Genomic DNA, 19811 nt, shown 5'->3' with positions numbered 1-19811 from the left:
TTTCTCAACGCGAACTGGTAGTTTCTCATCGCGAGCGGTCGCGAGCATACGCGACCCCTCGCAATGAGAAACCTGACCTTCTCGCGTTGGGAATCTCGCCGGGAGGTTTATTTTCCATGCTCGCGATCGCGAACAAGGAAAAAGTCTCGCCAGGATGTCATTTTGCTTGCTCGCGGTCGCCAACTTGACGTTGAGGGCCGCGAGCAAGCAAAAAATGACCGCAGCACTACGCAACACTACGCTACTCGTGTTCGCACTGTGCTACGTGCAGTTCGCGTAGTGCGAAGTAGCGCGAACTTCGCAAACTACACGAGCGTAGCGTAGTGCTTCGCCCAGGCCTACTGTTAAACCAATCAATCTTGCTACAATCCTGACTAAAATTATACCTGCCTAGTATTCAGAAATTCGAGCGCTGGGAGATTTGCCAGGGTAACGGCTAACCCAGAGCATACACACCACATCTATGTACATACCCAGAATGATTGTAATTCAAAGCAAAGATATAGATGTTTACATTGTGAGGTTTAGGTCCTTTCCTGACAAGGGTGACAGGTCCACCCACAGAAGGAGGGTATCATTTAACTGAGTGTGATCACTGGATAGTAAGAGCATTGTAGATTCCAGAATATTTTCTCGCTAAAACGTAAGAAAACTTTACAAAATTAAGCAAAGTTTGACATTTCTAAGGCATTCTTTGTAAAAATACTTAATAGGATCCATGCAAGCTACCCCGCATTAGACTCCCCCAGCTACCTAGTTTTCTAAAATGTCTGTGGATGGTGAGTTTCCCTGTGTGCTGGACGACCCCAGGTCCTCATTCCATAGCAACACCATCTCAAGAATCAATGCAATTCAAATGAAAAATCTTGATGTTGCCAGGCTGTGTTTTTGGACCCTTTCAATCATGTACATTTTTTATTCCATTTGCAAGTCAGTGTGACCACAATAGCCCATTTATTAAAATCACCTCTTATTATGGGTATGATAAATAAATAGTGGTATGAATATCTCCGATTTGTACTCTCAAATTCCCAGGCACATTTCAAGAATGCAAAGCTTTAGTTCTTTCTGACTAATTTATTATTCGTTAGATCTTACCATATGAAATGTTGCATGTTTGAAACACTTTGACAAATCATTATAATCCACAGCTCAGCTGATGGGTCTAGGTATGGTGAGTCTGTAAACAACCAACAAACATTATGTGGCAGATTTACTAAGGACTTGCATTGTTCTTGCGTGATTCAAGTCGTCTCAAGGCACCTAAAGTCCTTATCTGAGACATACTTACTAAGGCACACAAAGCATGACTTTGCAAGATTTAGTAAATACAAAGTAACACAATGCAGTGCATAGTGCTGCCTTTAGTTACATTGTGTCAGGTCCGTTCCTGCACAAAACAATCCTGCCCATAACACAGACACACTTGCACTATGGAGCAAGTTTTCCTCTGTCGGGGCTAGGTAGCACAAACTGTGCCAGCCCAAGGAGTGAGAAGAAATGCTCAATAACTTTGTAAATATGAAGTATTTCTGCCCTCTCTCTTTCACAAAAAGCTGAGCAGCAAGTTGCATTGCATCACCCAAAGGAATGGTACAACTGGCAATATAAATCACTGCAAAGGAAGAGTTTGGCAGACATAATGGCATGATTACATTGTAGATCAACCTTCAGTGCAAAAAGTTACAAATGAAACTATTGTCACCAATTTCTATTTTTTCTTCCTTACTTTAACTATATTTTTCGTTCAACAAATTTTCTTTGGGGATGGGGGTACCATGAGCGATTAACATAACTGGCCCCTTGGTCAATTCAATTCAATTCAATTCAATTAAGCTTTATTCGGTACAAATTAATGACCATAAAAGCACAGGGGACAGACATAGGAAGAAAATACAAAGGGCAAGTGACAGTAAACATTTACAATACATTAAGAATCACAATAAATTAATTAAAACTGATTAAAATGCAAAAACACGATTACACACTTTGTTAAAAACACATACTATTCCTGGAATTGATGCATTTGTTTAAAAAGGTTGCAGTATAAAAACAAATGTCCGCAGATTGCAAGTTAAATATTAATTTCATTGCGTGCTCGACTGTACGGGTTCCATATTTAACAAACATTGGTTTGAGGAAAACAATACGAAAATTAGCGTACAATTTACAGAACATGATAAAGTGCAGTGTGCTTTGTGTGGAAGTCCCATCACATCTACAAGGCCCCAATGAATGTTTTTTCGCTATCGGATGGGCCACCAGATGGTGTACCATACCAAATCTGAGTCTTGTTAACACAAATTTATGTGAGGGCCTTGTAACCAAGGTTGGATAGACAGGGAATCCTTCTGTAGATAGATACCTATTGTAAAACATAACAGTGGACAAAGTTCCGGCAGCGACTGCCCTCTTTCTCTCTGCAAAATCCAGAAAAGCCCTTTTTAACTCAGCTTTGGGGATCGATAGAACTGTTTTAGGTTCTTTTACAATATTCAGGTTAAAAATATCTGAAAAACATACCATAATGTATTTAATCCAGGGTATTGCTACAAATTTATCTAATTGCAAACAATCCTGGATAATAGACCTAGTAAAGGACTTCTCATCCTTCAGCCAGATAGACCGCCAGGTCATCAAAGGCCTAAGGGATAAAAAGTCGAGTAGGTAGTTAACAGATAATTCCTGGTGACTCAAAATGTTAGAGGCCGAGGTAGGCAAGCATAGAAGTTTTTTAAGAAAAAGATTTTCTTCCAGCTGCAAGTTATGGGCACTACAGTAGCCCCAAATTCCTGCCCCATACAGTGCAATAGTTACACATCTGGCCTGGTAAATTTGAAGCATGTCCCTGGTCCTACGGTCCCCAATTTTGCCGGCAAATCTGAAGATGCCGTGGGCATTTCTATCCATTTTATTGCGTATGTTATTAAATTCATAAATCCACTTCTTATCACAAGAAAAGGTAATACCTAAATAGCTAAATTTATCCACTTGTTGCACCTTTACATTATCAATAAAGTACACCTTAATCGTATGTTTTAAATTCTTGGAAACACAGATCATGGTGTACGTTTTTTTTTATTGATAACTAGTTTCCTATCTTTAATAAAGGACGCAAAACTATCCATTAACCGCTGCAGTCCCACGGAAGTTCTAGATAACAAAAAAGCATCATCGGCGTATAATAACACCGGCACTGAAACACCATTGATCATGGGAGCATCTGCGTTAACTTCCTTTAAAATAGCATCAATTCCATTAATAAATAAAATAAATAAAAGAGGAGCTAAAACACAACCCTGCCTTATACCACGTTTGACGCTAAAGTTTGGGGTACATTCTCCCTTACTGCCGAAACGCACACAGGTTTTTAATTTCTCGTACATCCTGGCAAGAAAGACTATTATACCCTCTGGTGCTCCCATTTTCAACAAGGTTGGCCACAGAATCGAGTGGTCCACCATGTCGAAAGCACTACTCAAGTCTGCGAAGCATAGGTACCTAAGGCCTGGGTTTGCATCAGTGTACTTCCCGATCAATAATTCTAAATTAACATATTGATCAAGCGTACCCCTGCCTTTCCTAAATCCGTACTGGCTGTCTGCCAGAATACAATCCTGTTCCACCCACTCCTCCAATCTTACAAGCATAACTCTACTCATAACCTTTATAGAGGAGTCCAATAGAGAAACAGGACGATAATTCTTTGCATCAGACCTGCTTCCTTTTTTATAAATTGGGACAATAATAGATTCCCCCCAGGTTGGAGGGGGCTCAGTACAAACAGCAGCATTAAAAACGATGGACAACAGGGGTCCGCAGACTTCAGGTGCAGCTTTATAAACGTCAATCGGCACCCCGTCCGGGCCTTGGGCTTTCCCGCCCTTTGTTCGCCCGGATGCCGCTTTCGACCTCCCTAACAGAGATATCAAGTGGCAAAATAGGCCAACTAGATGAACAAGCATCAATAATTTTATCGGAGTCAAAAATGATCGAAAAGTGGGTAATCCACCCTTCGCTAGAGACATTTGCTGTTAACTCGGGTGCATTGGCATCTTTAAGAAATGGTGAGTTAACCGTCGCCCAAAACAGCGTGCAGTTAGATAATTCTGCAGCTTGGTTAAGTGAGTCCCAAGCTTGCTGCTGTAGATCCCCCTTCCTACATTTAAGGGCATTTTTATAATCTGTCCTTAACTTTATTACTAAATTTTTGTCCCTGGGCTTCATTACTAAAGCCTGCTTAAGGCTAGTTAGAGCTGCTGAACAGGAGTGGTCAAACCAGCCAGGTCCAGTCCTTGAACGACCCTTATTACGACCGGTAAACTTGGCATCAATGGCAGTGTTGATTCCTTTAAAAGAAGATAAGACCCGCTCATGGTCGAATCTGTTTTCCAAGATAAAAACAATGTCTACCAAATTCCCCTTTATAATAGATGTAATCAGTTCTGAGGCTTTTTCCCCTACCCACCTAAGCCGTACCCCATTAACCCTGTGAGCTTCTACATTATCAATAGTAGTCCCCACCTTTACATCACTATCCTCCCACAAAGTGGTGACCACAATAATACAATTGTGGTCACTTATAGCTGAAATTTCAATTTCCGGTGGGGCAAAACAATCAACAATACTGGAGGATACTATCACATGATCAATCATAGAATCAGTACGCCAATTTTTAAATGTTGGGATGGGCAAGCCATTTCCATCCTTACAGCATTCAAATATTTCCAGGTCATGACAACCCATTAATTTATGCAAGGTTTCCCCATAGGTATCGTGACCGAAATGCAATACATCCCATCCAGCATTATTAGTAACCCCACAAACCTTTAACGGTGACAATTCACACAATGTAGTGTTAAAGTCCCCACACCAAATAATATCAAATACAATGTTAGATTCCAAACTTAGAATATCAATGGTATTAGCCAGGTCTGTTACTATTTTACTCCTGGTGCCGTCGAAAATATTATTGTAATAGTTAATCAAGAGGATATTGCGGCTTTTACCTTCGGAGATCCAAAGCATCTGTACAAGATCACCTACTGGTATATACTTTTTTACCACTATCCGGCGATGGACCGCTATAAGTATAAGTAAACCCCCTTTGGCTCTGCCAGGTCCCTCTCCTCGTGCAGGTAAATTATAGGACACAAATCCCTCATAATTAACATCACCTTTGCACCAGGTTTCTTGGAAACATAAGATGTCATACTTGCTAATAAAAGTTTTCCAGCCTGGATCTCTACCCTTAGATTTTAAACCGGCCAAATTCCAACAGACCAATCTGGTACATATGCGTCTTCTAGTAGCATTTGTAGTTACAGGTCCAGTAACAGAGGCCCCCCCCAATAGGCTGCCCCATATTACATAGACCCTCATGACCCTCAACAATAGTCTCTGCCTTATTCAATAAGGACATAGGTCGTGTGGCCATGGCTGTAGTTATGTTAATACAGTCATCTACGCCAATACCTTTAGCCCTCACTGAGTACATTTCTCCCCCCTGCATAAGTCAATCATTAGAGTCCAGGGAGCTAAGGGCATTAAATCTATTTTGAGTTGGAATACCAAGGTGAGGTCTATAGGTTGTCGGGTAGGTAGTGTTTCCTCTGTTCTCACGGTGATTAATATTAAGGTGGCTGTAAAAGAAACCTAACGATCGAACACACACTTTGGCATCAGAGGTCGGGAGAGACGCAGCTCTTAGGAGGACAGTGGCAGCATGTTGTGAATGTTTAAAATTTACAATCACACAATCCCCCCTTGAGTTTTTCCTAGAGTTCCCTATCCATTTGACTCTCCTGGTAGTCAAGACTTGGTCAGAAAAATTTAACGGAAAATCGCATTGCCTATTCAACCAGGATATACTTTTATTTTGTAGAGAGTCATGTGTTTCTTGATAACCCTCGCTTTCTAGTGGCGGTACATTCGTTAGTACTACCACATATGGTGCACATTCAGGCGGGAGGTTAGTAACGTGCCTTTTACTTATTTCTTTCCAGCCCTCACTACTTCTAGTAATAGTGGCAGTCTGACTGTCACTACGAATTAACACTTGAGGGGCTATGGGGGTAGCTATAACATTCTCCCTGCTGCCTATAGTTTTCATAGAGATCACGTCCTGGGTGTTACATTCACTGTTACTGTTAATTGTGGCAGTAATTACTCTTCCTGGTTCTTCGATGGCCTTTTTAAGAAGTCCACCCAGTCTAACTACTTCTGCAGTTAATTGTTAAATTTTAGACTCAAGTGGGTGTATAATACCTCTGATCTTTAGATCGATAATATCCGCTAAGTTCTTCATCAAATCAACGTCTAATGTAACATCGTTAGACTTGGCAGCCTCATCTATTTCAGAATGTTTTAAGGGTGAGGCTACCCGTTTCCTTGCAGTACGTGATCCCCCCCTTTTGTTTTGGGTTTTTCTACATGCTCTGACTAACCGTGTTACTGGGGTCGGAGAGCATTGTACTACCTTATCAGTACAATCATCTAAATCAACTAAAATGGGGGGGACCTGCTCGAACTCGGGCAATTCCCTGGCTGAAACATCCAAATTAATAGCATTAATACAACTATTGTCACCCAGTGATGAAGTGATGAAAGGACTGACGGAACCTGGGTAGGGGTTGCCGGCGGTGGAGATATGCTTATCCCTAATGACTGCCGCCTTTCAGTGTTTATTTTGCTCACTACCTGCACCAAATAGTTATCCATAGTACGCGGCCCAGGAAGGGCCTTCTGTTTTGACATACTTGCAGGGTAGTTGAAATATAATAATCCTGAATAAAGCTTACTGAATTGAGCTAATAATTGTACCCACCGACTGGTGAGGTAACAGACTTAAAAACAAATACAACACAATAAACAAGGTTCAAACACAATATGGTATGCAGGATCTCACTGTACACAACAGCGTTTTAACCGGTAGCTTAATGGGAGCAGAGTCTATGGCCCAGCCCAGCCTCCACTGGCCTCTGAGGGCCACAGAGGGCCCGCCCTTTGCCCGGGCTTAGCCCGGCGCCACCCGCGCGTGTCCCGCGACGCAGAGGGAGCCGATCGTATTTGGCGCCTCCAGGCGCGGAAGTCGTGGTGGTTGGGGGTGGTACTAGTGCCGGGAATCCTGGGCTTCGTAGTTCCTCCCACCGACTGATGCCCCTGCAAGAGCCTCCAGCAGCGGCAGCAGCCGCGAAAAGGAAAGCGTCCGCCTCAAGGCACACAGGTAGAGTCGCTCCGCGCTTCAGTCCGTGACAATGACCCCCGCTCCACCGAGGGAGCCGATCGTATTTGGCGCCTCCAGGTGCGGAAGTGGTGGTGGTTGGGGGCGGTACTAGTGCCGGGAATCCTGGGCTTCGTAGTTCCTCCCACCGACCGATGCCCCTGCAAGAGCCTTCAGCAGCGGCAGCGGCCGTGAAAAGGAAAGCGTCCGCCTCAAGGCACACAGGTAGAGTCGCTCCGCGCTTCAGTCCGTGACAATGACCCCCCTATTTCGACTATAGCTATCGCCTTGGTCAATTCAGAATGTTGTTGATTCTTCACAAACGTATAGTTGTACAGATACATTCATGGGTTTCACACTTCTTTTCCCCGCAACTGCAAAACTGTTTAAACCCGGAAAATAGGAATATAGCACACCACTTAAAAAATTACAAAAACTGTGGTAAAATGTTTCTTTTTCACCTGTGTCTGAATGCTTGGCAGAGCACAATGTTAGCAAAGCAAACTGTTGATGCCATTTTAGAAAAACACTTTTCCATGTTTCCAAGAAACCTTGAACTTTGCCACATTTTGCATATATCCTAGGTTCCATCCAAGGGAAATCGTAATCCTGGGTACCTTTGCAAACCCAACATGAGGAAAAAGGTCACATATTTAGTCTGGATTGAGTCTGTGAAAAAACAGCTATGAAAACATAAGTATGAATTGTCCCAAATATGAAAAAGGTGCTCATGTGCTAGAGTGGGGTGCAGGGAGAAAAACACTCTCCACTTAAGCATGGAAATCTACTTTGGTATATTTGTAGATGAACACCTTTCTGGTGATCCAGGGTCTGTTTAATAGAGCATGTGGATTTTCATAACATCTTTTCCTTTTTTTTTTGCAGTTAATACAGAGTCCACAGATAACAAATTTATAGTACATGTTGTGTGGAGTTGTAATTTTTATCATATAAGTTTCGAATTGCTGCAGTAGTTGTTGGGTAACTAGTGGTGATATATCCAATGTATGGTAGTTTGTCAGTTGCGTGTCCTAATATGGGGCATTCTTGCTGCTCCCTGTAAGTCACAAACATGATGTAAGTGTCTTGTGCCCAGATTTACTAAGCCTTTGCTTTGCCATTGCATCACACAAAGTCTTAAGTGATATTCACTAAGCCACTCAAAGCCCCCTTGATTATCTCAGTAAATTGAGTAACGCAAGGTAGTCTGCATTGGGAAGGTGTTCCATGGGTGGAGTGTAGGCATTCCCATGCACCCACCCATGGATTTTGGAGCATTCCTAGATTTACTAATGGTAATAAATCTAGGAATTCATTGAAATACTATGCCATCCCAGCAGAGGCAAAACCAGGAGAAATATATTTATTTTCAGACACTATTTTATTTTCAGACACTTCAGACACTGCAGAATGTAGCAGCCAGACTACTCTCGGGCACACCTCGGTTTGCGCCCATTTCCAAGGAAATATACAAATTACACCGGCTACCGGTAAGGAACCGCGTTCGCTTCAAAGCCCTTTGCTTAGTGTTTAAGGCACTGCATTGCTCAGGACCTGACAATTTAAAACGTTTTTTCCACTGGTATGCACCGAACAGACCACTTCATTCATTAGGGGCTAGGCTGGTCTCAGTGCCCTGCATAAAAAAAGTTCGATGGGGAGGTACAAGCTTTACCTACAGTGCAGCCAAGGCCTGGAACGACCTGCCGCTTCAAATGAGATGCATCACGAACCTCTTAGCCTTTAGGAAGAGCTTGAAGACCTCGCTTTTTGCCCAATAAATGTTATCTCATTGGCTTTGCCACAGGAGGTATGACTAGAGCAGTTACACTGTATAAATTCCACTAACATTAACATTAACATTTTCCTTATTATTTCATCTTCCTGCATGTGCTCCATTCTGCGGCACACATAGAAAGAGGAAAATGCCTCTGAGAATTGGTTTTGTGCAGGAAAGTGTCTTTTCCTGCTTTAAAACAATCATGCCTCTAACATGCACACCTTTGTACCATGGCCAAATGATGCTTGTTTTGGTGCTAGCCAGCACTCAGTGAGTCAAGGCAGAAAGAAAGCATGAATGTGTCATATCTTAATAATATGGCGCATTCCTGATCTCTGCATTAGAGCTATTTGGGCAATGGAGTCAAGCATTAATGAATGATCATCAAAGAAATACGGGCCACATTCACAAAAGTAATCTGAGACAAAATCCTAACTTTACAACTTTCGGTAGGGCATTTAGGAGTGGTAAGGTTAGGAATCCTAACTTTACTACTCCTAAATGCCCTTTGTGACTACCGAAAATCATAAAGTTAGGATTTTGTCTCAGATTTCTTTTGTGAATCGGGCCCAAAGTCTTTTTTTTAAATATTTATATTTATATTTGCAGGCAAATTAATACATCCATTTCTGTAAAAATGTAGACAATAATCGTTGTTTTTTTCTTTTTCAACAGACTGGCGTCCTGGTAGACATAAATTCCTCAGTCTGCATGGTGAGTATTTTTGAATGTCAGAATTGTGCAAACTAAAGCAAGCATGTATATTTATTACCTACTGGTGGTTTCCAGTAGGTAGTTATAGTTAGGACCTTGTTTCTATTCAAAAAGCGTTTTTTCTTTTGCCAATTTCTTTGGTGCCGTTTGATGAATCCTTGTGAAATTTTCAAAACTAATGGCCCACTCAATTCAGCTTCTGGGTTAAAAGGGGTGATTCTTCAAATGGGCCCGAGAAAAATGGGGGTCCCAAAACACTTTTTCTCTATGTTAATTTCCACAGGAATCTTTATATATGGCTACAGCCCGAACTGCTGAACATAATTACACCAGATTTGGCAAAAAGGTAGCTCTTGGTTCAGAAACCCCTTTTTGTGTGAAAGGCTGTAAATACATTCAGTAGTTCCTAAGATATTTAAACATTTCTCAGATATACAAAAATGGCTGCGGAGGATCTGCGAACCCTCCCAATCTCGAGCCTGCGATCTGATTGGCTGCTAACACTTCAAACCAGGAAGTGTTGGCAGCCATCTTGTGACTCGGTTGAACCGAGTCACAAGGAAAAAGGTAAAAAAATAAACAAATTAAGAAAAGGGGGCATGGTAGAAACACCCTGATCCACTAGAACTGCTCGGGGGTCTCACAAGGACCCCCAAGGCCCATAAAAGCTTAAAAAAAATTTGGGTGGGAGTCACATAGGGTCCGCAAATTCAGCCAAAATGTTTTTTCAAGAAGGAAGCGCGGTTTCCTGTAGTTCATTTCCTTTCAGCAATTATTTAATATGAGTGGGGTGCTCCAGCCCCACATGCAGGCCTGGGGACCACCACCTCCCTGGGGCCCAAAATAAATAAAGACAAAGTCTGTTGCAGACCCCCAGGGACCACCACCTCCCAGGTGCTACAGAGAAGATGTGAGGGGGGCACTCCCTCCATGACCCTGGGTACCCAGGGCCAGCTCCAGCAATGTCCTGGGGCCATGCCATAGCAAACACTGCTTCGCTTCATGGAAGCAAGAGCAGAAAAGATGCTCTTGCCTCCATAAATTGAAGCAGAATTACATTTGGGCAGAGGGAGCTGCATGTTTGCAGCTCCCTCTGGCCAAAAACTATGTTGGCTCCCGCAGGAGGTGGGGAGCTGGCTGGGACCACGGGTGCTTTGAGGCTTCCCAGTGGTCCTGACCAACCTGGCCATGTCCCCTTGCAGGCCCCCTACCCATTTTTTTTTTAAAGGATAAGACCTGGCCCCGGGCGATGGGGTCCCCAGCGCTTAAATTGGTCTCAAGAGGGGGGCCACACAGCCCTCCTTCAAAAAAATATGAAAAGAAAATACAGGGCACACCCCGGGGGATGGTGTCCCCGGGGTGAAAAGTGGCCCAGGGATGGGGGGCAACGTGGCCCCTGTTCCTTAAATAATAAATGAAAAAAATAAAAAATTGGCAGGGCCCCAGGTTATGAGGCCCCAAGGCTGAAATGGGCCTATGGAAGTGTGGGACATTAAATACTTTTTGCTCTCGTGGTAGGAGTTGAAACCCTATTGCAGCTCTTAGCAGGGCACCCCAGTGTAACTGGAAGGGTATACTTGAAGTAGACCATATAAATGTAGGTGTCTGCTTGAAATGGGAAGTGCAGTCTGTGAAGTTTAAAGGTCTGCTGCTATTGTGAGTGAGGTATGTGTATACTTGTACATGTATTCTGACACTTCCTGTGCATCTGAGGATGCTAGCTTAAAAACCTTATAGCTTCTCATACAGGTGCACAAATCTTCTCATTCTGCTCCGTCATTTGGTCGCAGAGGCAGATATGTCTTACCTATGTGGGTATCACAGAACACCTCAGATAGGCTGTTCAATATCCTCGTGCTCTGTATTATGACTAGAAATGAATACATAAGCTTTCTTCTACACAGAGAGCATACGGTATAAAACACAGGTATTCTACTATTTGTAGGTTTCTTTTTATGTATTATATCACTAAAAAAGGCACATACAGACGCATTGATGCCTTCAGAAAGATGGTGAGACTTAGAATAGTGACATGTGAAGGTTTGCTGTTTTATATTTGGCTAGGCTCAACATTCTGAGGAGTCTGTGAACAGTGAAGCTGCAAGAGAAAAGTGAGGTATAACACATGACGGTAGAGAGATTAATGATTGGGCTACATTGTATTGAGTCTCTAGAAAGGTACACTTGAACTAGGCCGTATAAATTTAGGTGTCTGGTTGAAATGGGAAGTGCAGTCTGTCAAGTTTAAAGGTGTGCAGGCTCTTGTGAGTAAGGTATGTCTACTTTTACAGGTATTGTAACACGTGTTGTGCAGCTGATGACCCTTAGTAAAAAATTATGTAGCTTATTATACAGGTGCACAAATCTTGTCAGTCATACTACACCATTCAGTCACATAAGCAGAGATCTGTTACCGATGTAGGTGTCGCAGAAATCCTACTACAGCATTTAGTCAGTCAGTCATAGGATTTTATGAAGTGCACACATCACCCAAGGGTCTCAAAGCGCTAGCCAAAACCATAGAAGGGAAGGAGAGACGACAGCAGAAGAAGAGAAGTGATCAAAAGAGCCAGGTTTTTAGCCTTTTCTGAAACTGGCTATGATCAGTAACCATACGTAACTGCAGGGGGATTGAGTTCCTCAAGGTAGGGGCGAGATGTGATAAGGATCTTCCACCATTCCTGGCGGTATGGATTCTGAGAGGAGTGAGGGTATATTTGGTTCCTGATCTGAGGGTTCTGTTAGGAAGGTACCAGTTGAGTTTTTTTGCCAGGTATCTTGGCCCGTCCCCGTGGATGGTTTTGTGTACCAGACTGATGATCTCAAAACTGATTAGTTTCCTGATGGGAAGCCGTAGAGAGCTCTCAAACTTGGAGCCCACTGGGACCGTAACAGTAGATTTAGTTCTTGTCTGGCGGTGGTATTTTGTAGCAACTGAAGTTTGGTAAGAAGCTCTTTGTTGATGGAAGCCACTTGGGCATTCCCGTAATCGAGCCGACTGATGATTAGACCCTGCACAAGTTGTTTTATTGGCTCAACTGGGATCCATTGGAAGACCTTGCGTAGGCTTCGCATTAATTCATATCAAATGCCTGTTACTTGATTGATATGGTCTTCCATGGACAGTTTGTTATTGATCATCATTCCTACGTTGCGAACTACGAATTTAGGGGAAGGAGAGGGTCCAAGATTCTGAGGCACCAGTAACTGAACCAGAATTCATTGCCCTTCCCGAAGTGGATAATCTTCGTCTTACTGGCGTTGAGCTGAAGGTGGTTGGTTTGCATCCAGGTGCTGATTTGGGCCTTGCAGTTTATAAATCTGAGTTTAGTGTCAGATGGATCTGCGCCAAGAGTGATCAATAGTTGTGTTTCATCTGCATACAACACGGTGTCGAACCCGTGGGATCTGATCATCCTTGTCAGGGTTGCCTAATAAAGATTAAAAAGTGTGGGACTCCATTATCTACCACCTGACTTTGAGAGACGAAGGTACCAATTTGAACCGTCGAGGTACCATCCGTTAGATAGCTCCTGAGCCAGTTTAGGGCATGTCCCCCGATTCCCATCTCCCACATTCGTATTAGATTTCTATGGGAGATGATGTCAAACGCAGCTGACAGATCAAGTAGGACAAGCATAGCTGGCTGTCCATTGTCCTGGGCAAGTCTAATATTGTCAACTACCTCTATCAGTGATGTTTCTATGCTGTGCGCTGCCTTAGACCCCAATTGAGAGGGGTCCAACAATTTACTGCTTTCAAGGAAGGTTGTAAGTTGCTTATTAACCAAGAACTCTAGAACTTTCTCAAAATAGGGAAGGAGAGAGATTGGTTGATAGTTGCTTGGTTCTTTAGCATCAATAGAAGGGTTTTTCAGGATAGGTTTAGTTGCTATATTCAGATCATTTACCTAGGTAGCAAACATAGAACCATTACATCTGGCTGCGTATATAATGAGCAACAAGTAATACATTCATCTTCTTGTACAGAAATGTAGAAAATGAAAGTGTACAGTAATTTATAAATGTTTTCCCCAGACTCTCAACAATTTGGAGCTTTGCCAATGTACTTACTTAGGTATCCTACATATTTATTTGCTATGAAGAGAATCGCAATGTAATTGTAAGCGACTGCTTATTGATTATTATGAATATCGATATGTAATTAATTGAAAATTATTAATTGATGGAAAAACTATTGAAACTGTTGTTTTAGATATTTATTTCATTTGAAACACAAATTGAAGATGGGAAGAAAACATGAAAAGAGAAGAGAGCTAAAAAACGTACTACTTAAAGTGAAAACATGAAATTAGAAAAAGCACAAAAGGTTATAAAGGATAAAAACTCTTCAGGTAAGAGTGCTAAACAGTTTCTTAAAACAGTTTCACAGATATTTTAAAAAGTCAAAAATGTTGAAAAGAAAATGAAAAGTTTTACAACAGATCTCACTGAAAAGAACAATTGTCATTGTAAAACACTATTACTTTATGGGGGAAAAATGCATAGTACAAGAAAGCAAAAGGAGCATAAGGATATACACAGAAGAGTAATTCTAAATTTATTGAAAAATGTAAAAAATATGTAAGAAGATCAGCAGCGTATAAGTAAAAGCAGAAGATTGAAAGTGTAGTAGTTAGTATTTTTTAATTGAAACAAAAATTATTTATATTAATATTAGATAAAAGAATGGTGTTTTTGAAGGAGAAAAGCAAAAGAAAGAGACATGTTAATAGAAGTAACTTTTGTAAAAACTTTTACAGGTGAACGGAAGCACACTTCCTATACTGAGCCTTACTTTAATGAAGAAAGTTATTTTCAAGAGAACACATTAGTGCATGCAGTTGATAGTAGTAGTCAATGTCATGAGTTGACAGATGGGTCTCTCTTAAAGGAAAAAATGGTTCCTAGGAATGTTGAAGAAGTTCAAGGAAAGCATACACAAGCTCCTTTACATAAGTAGCAGTATTTGTAGTATATGACAGCCCTCTATTGATATATTAAATTGTTTTTTCATGCAATTTGCAAACAAATGTGTTAAACAGAAGATTAAGATGTTAAAAGGACTAGATCCATGTAAAATAAGAAGATATATAATATTCTATGTTGCAGGGATCCTGCTCATGCACAGAACTTTGCACAGGAAACCAGGACCTCAGTGAATTGTGGTGTACCAAAAAACTCATCTCAGTACCCAGAACCCCTATCCGACTAGCATCAGTGTCTCATTCGTTCTCTGTACTACAGCGAAGCTACCAATGTTTAGACAACCCAGAACAAGCGACTTAGAGTACTCTCAGGAATGGTGGGAATCAAGAACACTCTTTCATTTCCATTCTAATATCAGTCCACAACGTGAGTAATCAGAGACAGGGTAAAGTTTAAAATGTTTATTTTTTTTACGTATTCTAAGATACAGTATTTTGGCTAACATAAGCAGGCAAATGATTAGAAATAAAACAATCAGCATTGTTAAAATTCCATAAAACAGAAAGGGAGAAATCATGTTATAATGATAATGGAAACAGGTCTTATAGCTCCTTGTGTACCACCCTCCCCTGGCTAGAAGCTAGTTTTATAATAATAGAAGGTCTCTAGGTTTGAATGGGGAACCCCATACTTCCAAGACCAGCTTAGGTGAATCACATCACAGGATCAGCAATTCTCTCTTTAGATGGAAAGGTTTTCTCCAAGTGCCAGCATCATGCATGCAATGCAATATTGAAGGCACCAGAGTTTCAGATATTTGCAGCTGTGTGCATGTTGTGTCTAGAGCATGGGCTGATCAACCTGAATCAACAGCATACATTGTTATTTGACCTTGAAGGCTTCTGCACACAGTGTTCAGACTAAGGGTGCGGAGTAAGTCTAGGGATGTGAAAAATAGACCGTTCTCATGTGAAGAAAAGCAAGCAGTTTAACTTACAACAACAGATATCTGTGGTGTTGTGTGCAAAAGCGGCAAAGTGGCAAGATGGCGTTTGACTTCTAATACGCTTATGCTAACATAGCAGTGTGTGCAAGCAGAAGCCTGCCTTCACTACAACTAAGGCACAAGGTCATTTTCTGGCTTGTCTTTCATGAAAAGCGTGTCAAAGTACTTTTCATCATTTAAGAATGTTAGCTGTACACTACTCTGAAATGCAGAAGTTAGTAAGAAGACTCTACTAAGTAAAAGCTCATACATTATGTTTGAGTGAAATAAACACAGCTCTTTTGCACGGTTCTGTAACAGATGTACAGAATGTTTGTGATGATAAACAGTTTTGTTTTTTTGGTTCAGAAGAGGAGAATAGACAAAGGGAGAGTTTGATAAGTGCAGGTGTTGAAGAACATTAGAGAGAGATTAGTTTTGATGAGTTTGCAGAAGAAATTACAAAGTTTAACACAGTTTTGTCTGAAAAACCAAACTATATTTGTATTTGTTGTCAACATACTCACTATGGAAGTCAAACTAGGAATGTTGATTTACATTTAAAAAGTGAAGAAGAAAACAATGATAAGTAGCAGCAACTTTGTGTTTATTTGTTTGTAGAAAGTCAGTTTGACTTGGCTAGTGTTCAAGTTATTTCTAAGTACTGTTACAACAAATTAGAAGAAAACAAAATGCCAGGTAGAGCAGTACATAACAAATTTGTTTTGGTACCTATTCCTGGCGGATTTAAATGCATATGAGTCTATTCTTTTTCAATCTGTACATCCATTTCAGGCCATAGTTCGCATGGAGCCTAAAATAGGTAAGCTGCCAACAACAGATTTACAAAAAGGTCTTAAAGTAAGAGTTGTGTACTTACCTTTAGATTTTAAGAAAAATATTAAAACTTTTGGTGTAGAGATGTAGAGAGAGAAGAAAATGAGCCAGTAGTTATTCTAGTAAATGGTGTAGCAACAAAGAGTAGAAAAATCTGGCAAGAGTCTGAAGATGTTAATAAGCTTCAAAAGGCTACATTATACCTGGTTTAGAATAATATTCATTATAATAATGTAAATGTGGATGAAGAAGTAAAATGCTCAGAAGATGAAACAGTAATGTCAAGTGACCCAAGTAAAATAGTAGACAAGTCCAGCAGTGAAGAGATTTATGAACATTTTACAATACATCCTCTGCATTCAAAAGAAATCATAGGATATAGTATTGGATTATTTCATATGAAAGAAGCAAAGGGAACTCCCATGAGTGTATGGGAAAATAAATTAGAAGCTTGTTGTTTTCCACAGCTATTCCCCACTGGAGAAGGTGGACGATTTAATGAGCGAGCTGTACGAATTCCAGCTTCAGAATACCGATCAGCAAGCATGTATTGTGAAGATCCAAGATTTTGGTAGTGCATTACATATATATTTCATCTTCTGTTTGAAAGCGATTTGTTCTCACTTTCATATGCAGTGAACCATATATTAAAAAAAGGAGTTCATCTTCATCATGTTTCTGCATAAGACTTTATGGACAAAGTTTAACTAAGAGATGAAAATTTAGATTCGCAGTTAATTAATTTGATAGTGTTCGAACAGTAGCAGCTCCCCCCTCGCCCCCAGTGCCTGAGACCCTCATGGGTGTGTAGTGCACTCTACAAATATCAGATTGATTGATTGATTGAACATGGTAGCGATGAATATTGGTATCGTCGTCATGGTGAACTTAAATGCATGTTAAGAAACTTAGGTACACCTAGATGGTTTGTAACAGTAAGCTGTGCTGAATATGCGTGGGATGATTTACTTAAATTCTTTCAAGAAGCAAATTCATATGTGAAAAACATTGAACTGAAGACAGCTGGAGAACTATGTTGTTTGGATCCTGTATATGTCTGCAGATATTTTAACCATAGGTTTCAAGCTATGATGTCATTTATCTGCAATAAAAGTGTTCCACTGCTTGGACAGGTAACTGATTTCTTTTGGCTAAAAGAATTCAAAGCTCGAGGTGCTCATATACACATGCTATTATGGATAAAGAATGCACCAAATTTAGAACAGATAGTGATGACACTGTTTTGTCATGTGCCATTTCAAGAGAAGGAGGATAAAACAGCTTAAGACAATATGTTTTACCTTTTCAAAGTCATCGATGTGGGAAATACCACGGATGGAAATATAAATGTAAAGGAACATTTATGCAAAATGTAGCTTTGGATTCCCATGTCCTATAATTTCTAAAGGAAGAGTAAATCATTTTTTTTCTCAGCAGTATGACATATAATAACTCAAAAATCTCTCAAGAATACATACAACTTAAGAACAACAGAAGCTTCAAAGTACATTAATGACTACAATATGGTTGTATTTAGGCCTGGGCAAAAATTTTGTTCCGTTCGCGGAAATTGCGATAATTTGACATTTTCGCGTTCTGCGGAGAGCGCGAAAATGTAAAAATTTCTGCTTTCCGCAGCTTGGCGATAATTTGTTTCTTGCTCGCGCTGTAAAATAATACATTCTCGCGCGCGCGCGATCGCCTTACCTGAATCCCTGCGTTCGCCGACAAGTTTTCTTGATCCGGTCGCGTTCTCCATAAGATGTTGGATTGTTTTTAGCCATTTGCGCTGTCTCGCGACAGTTCGCGCCCGCAGTGACGTCATGCGTCACGCGATCACGTCTTTCTTCTCGCGATCATGCACTGCGAGACAACTCAAAACAAGATGGCCGCGCCCGCGAGCAACCACATGGGTAAGTTGGCGACCCGCAACCATGCAGAAAATCTCGCGAACATGCGGGAAAACAAATTCCGCATCTTCACGATATTTCCGCTTGTTTGCGATAATTTTAAAAATTTTTGCGATAATTTGCGAAAGTGGATTTCGCAAATTCCGCCCACCCCTAGTTATATTAAAAATGGAATGCAAACATGGATATTCAGCATGTTGCAGAAAATTCAATTGCTCTGGCTCATTATGTCACATCATTTATTACAAAATCTGAAAAGTCTGAGATGAAAGAAATGTGGCAAAAAATTTCGACAACAAAGAGTCTTAGCAAGAAATTGTAGTTTCAGCTTGAAAATTCTTTCCCATAGAGAGATTGGATCCTACGAATGTTCAGATTGTTTGAGCTCAGCCAGTTTATATTCAATGTCAAGAGGAATCCTTTGGATAAGTATAGGTCTTGCCTCCACACAACATAGAGTATTGAAATATTTACAAGAAATTGAATACTTAGCACAGTATGAGCCAGAAAGTACTGATATTGTCAACATTCGTTTGTTTGATGCATACCATCCAAAAGGAGTCCACCGCTTGAAAATCTATGTCTCTATTAAATACTTCAACATTATAGGATTAAAAAGAATGTTAGAGACAATATACTTGAAGAAAAATAGGCAGTAACTGGATGTAATGGATGTTTAGCGAAACATTTTAAAGGGAATCTTATTATCCACAGAAAACTGAGTTGTGAAACTGCAGATAAGAGAGAAATTTTCTATTTAGCACTTCTACAACTTTTCAAGCTTTAGCATAGTAAAACAGAATTACTTGGAGGTTTTTACTGCTATGAAGATTCTTTTAATACAACTAAAGACAGCATTCAGTGCACAATCTTTCCAGTTTACTTACAAATGTTAAATGATGAGATTGAACAAGAAGGTACTATTACAGCTGATATAGTTATAGGTAGTTCACATAGCAGTCAAAGGTCTGGTCCACTGATTCAAGATCCATGGAGCAATCACTTATTGAAAATGAAGCAGCAATAGCCATGAATGAGGTAGAAACTGCAATTCAGTAGGCACAACAGGATATTATTCAGTTTGAAAAGTAAGAGGAACAACTAAATATTGAACAAAAAGTAATATATGTACAAGTCACACAACAGGTACAACATGGTTTCCTCCATAAATAAAAGGAATGCCAATGTTCATAATTTAAACCTATTCTATTGTACATTAGTGGGCAAGCTGGAACAGGATTTTTTTTTATTTAAAGCTTTGACCAGTTATCTACACAAGACTACAGAATCATGTGTATCTTGTGTCGTAACAGCTCCAACTGGATCAGCAGCACACAACATTAAAGGTATCACTTTACATCGATTGCTTATGCTTCCTGTTGAAAATGATAATAAATTGGAATATCAAAAGCTATCAGGAGAAGCTTGTTATGGA

The 19811-nt window shown here is 40.5% G+C and overlaps 1 protein-coding gene across 2 annotated transcripts in view; it reads left to right on the top strand.

Moving 5' to 3' along the window:
• Positions 1-17592, top strand: part of LOC146805531 (uncharacterized) — a 284372-nt gene extending 266780 nt beyond the window's left edge. The window contains exons 3-5 of one of the 2 annotated variants that reach the window (XR_014967469.1): positions 9678-9716; positions 13932-14070; positions 16934-17592. The gene's annotated coding sequence lies outside the window, so the exon portion shown is untranslated. Of the gene's footprint in view, positions 1-9677; positions 9717-13931; positions 14071-14827 lie in introns of both variants that reach the window. The other variant, XR_014967468.1, reaches the window with a different exon arrangement.
• The last annotated feature ends 2219 nt before the right edge of the window (positions 17593-19811 follow it).

This window comes from Triturus cristatus, chromosome 8, assembly GCF_964204655.1.
Source record: "Triturus cristatus chromosome 8, aTriCri1.1, whole genome shotgun sequence".
In the NCBI taxonomy this organism is placed as follows: Eukaryota; Metazoa; Chordata; class Amphibia; order Caudata; family Salamandridae; genus Triturus; species Triturus cristatus.
The sequence above is the reverse complement of the archived record's forward strand: the minus strand, read 5'-3'. Positions and strand labels throughout refer to the sequence as shown.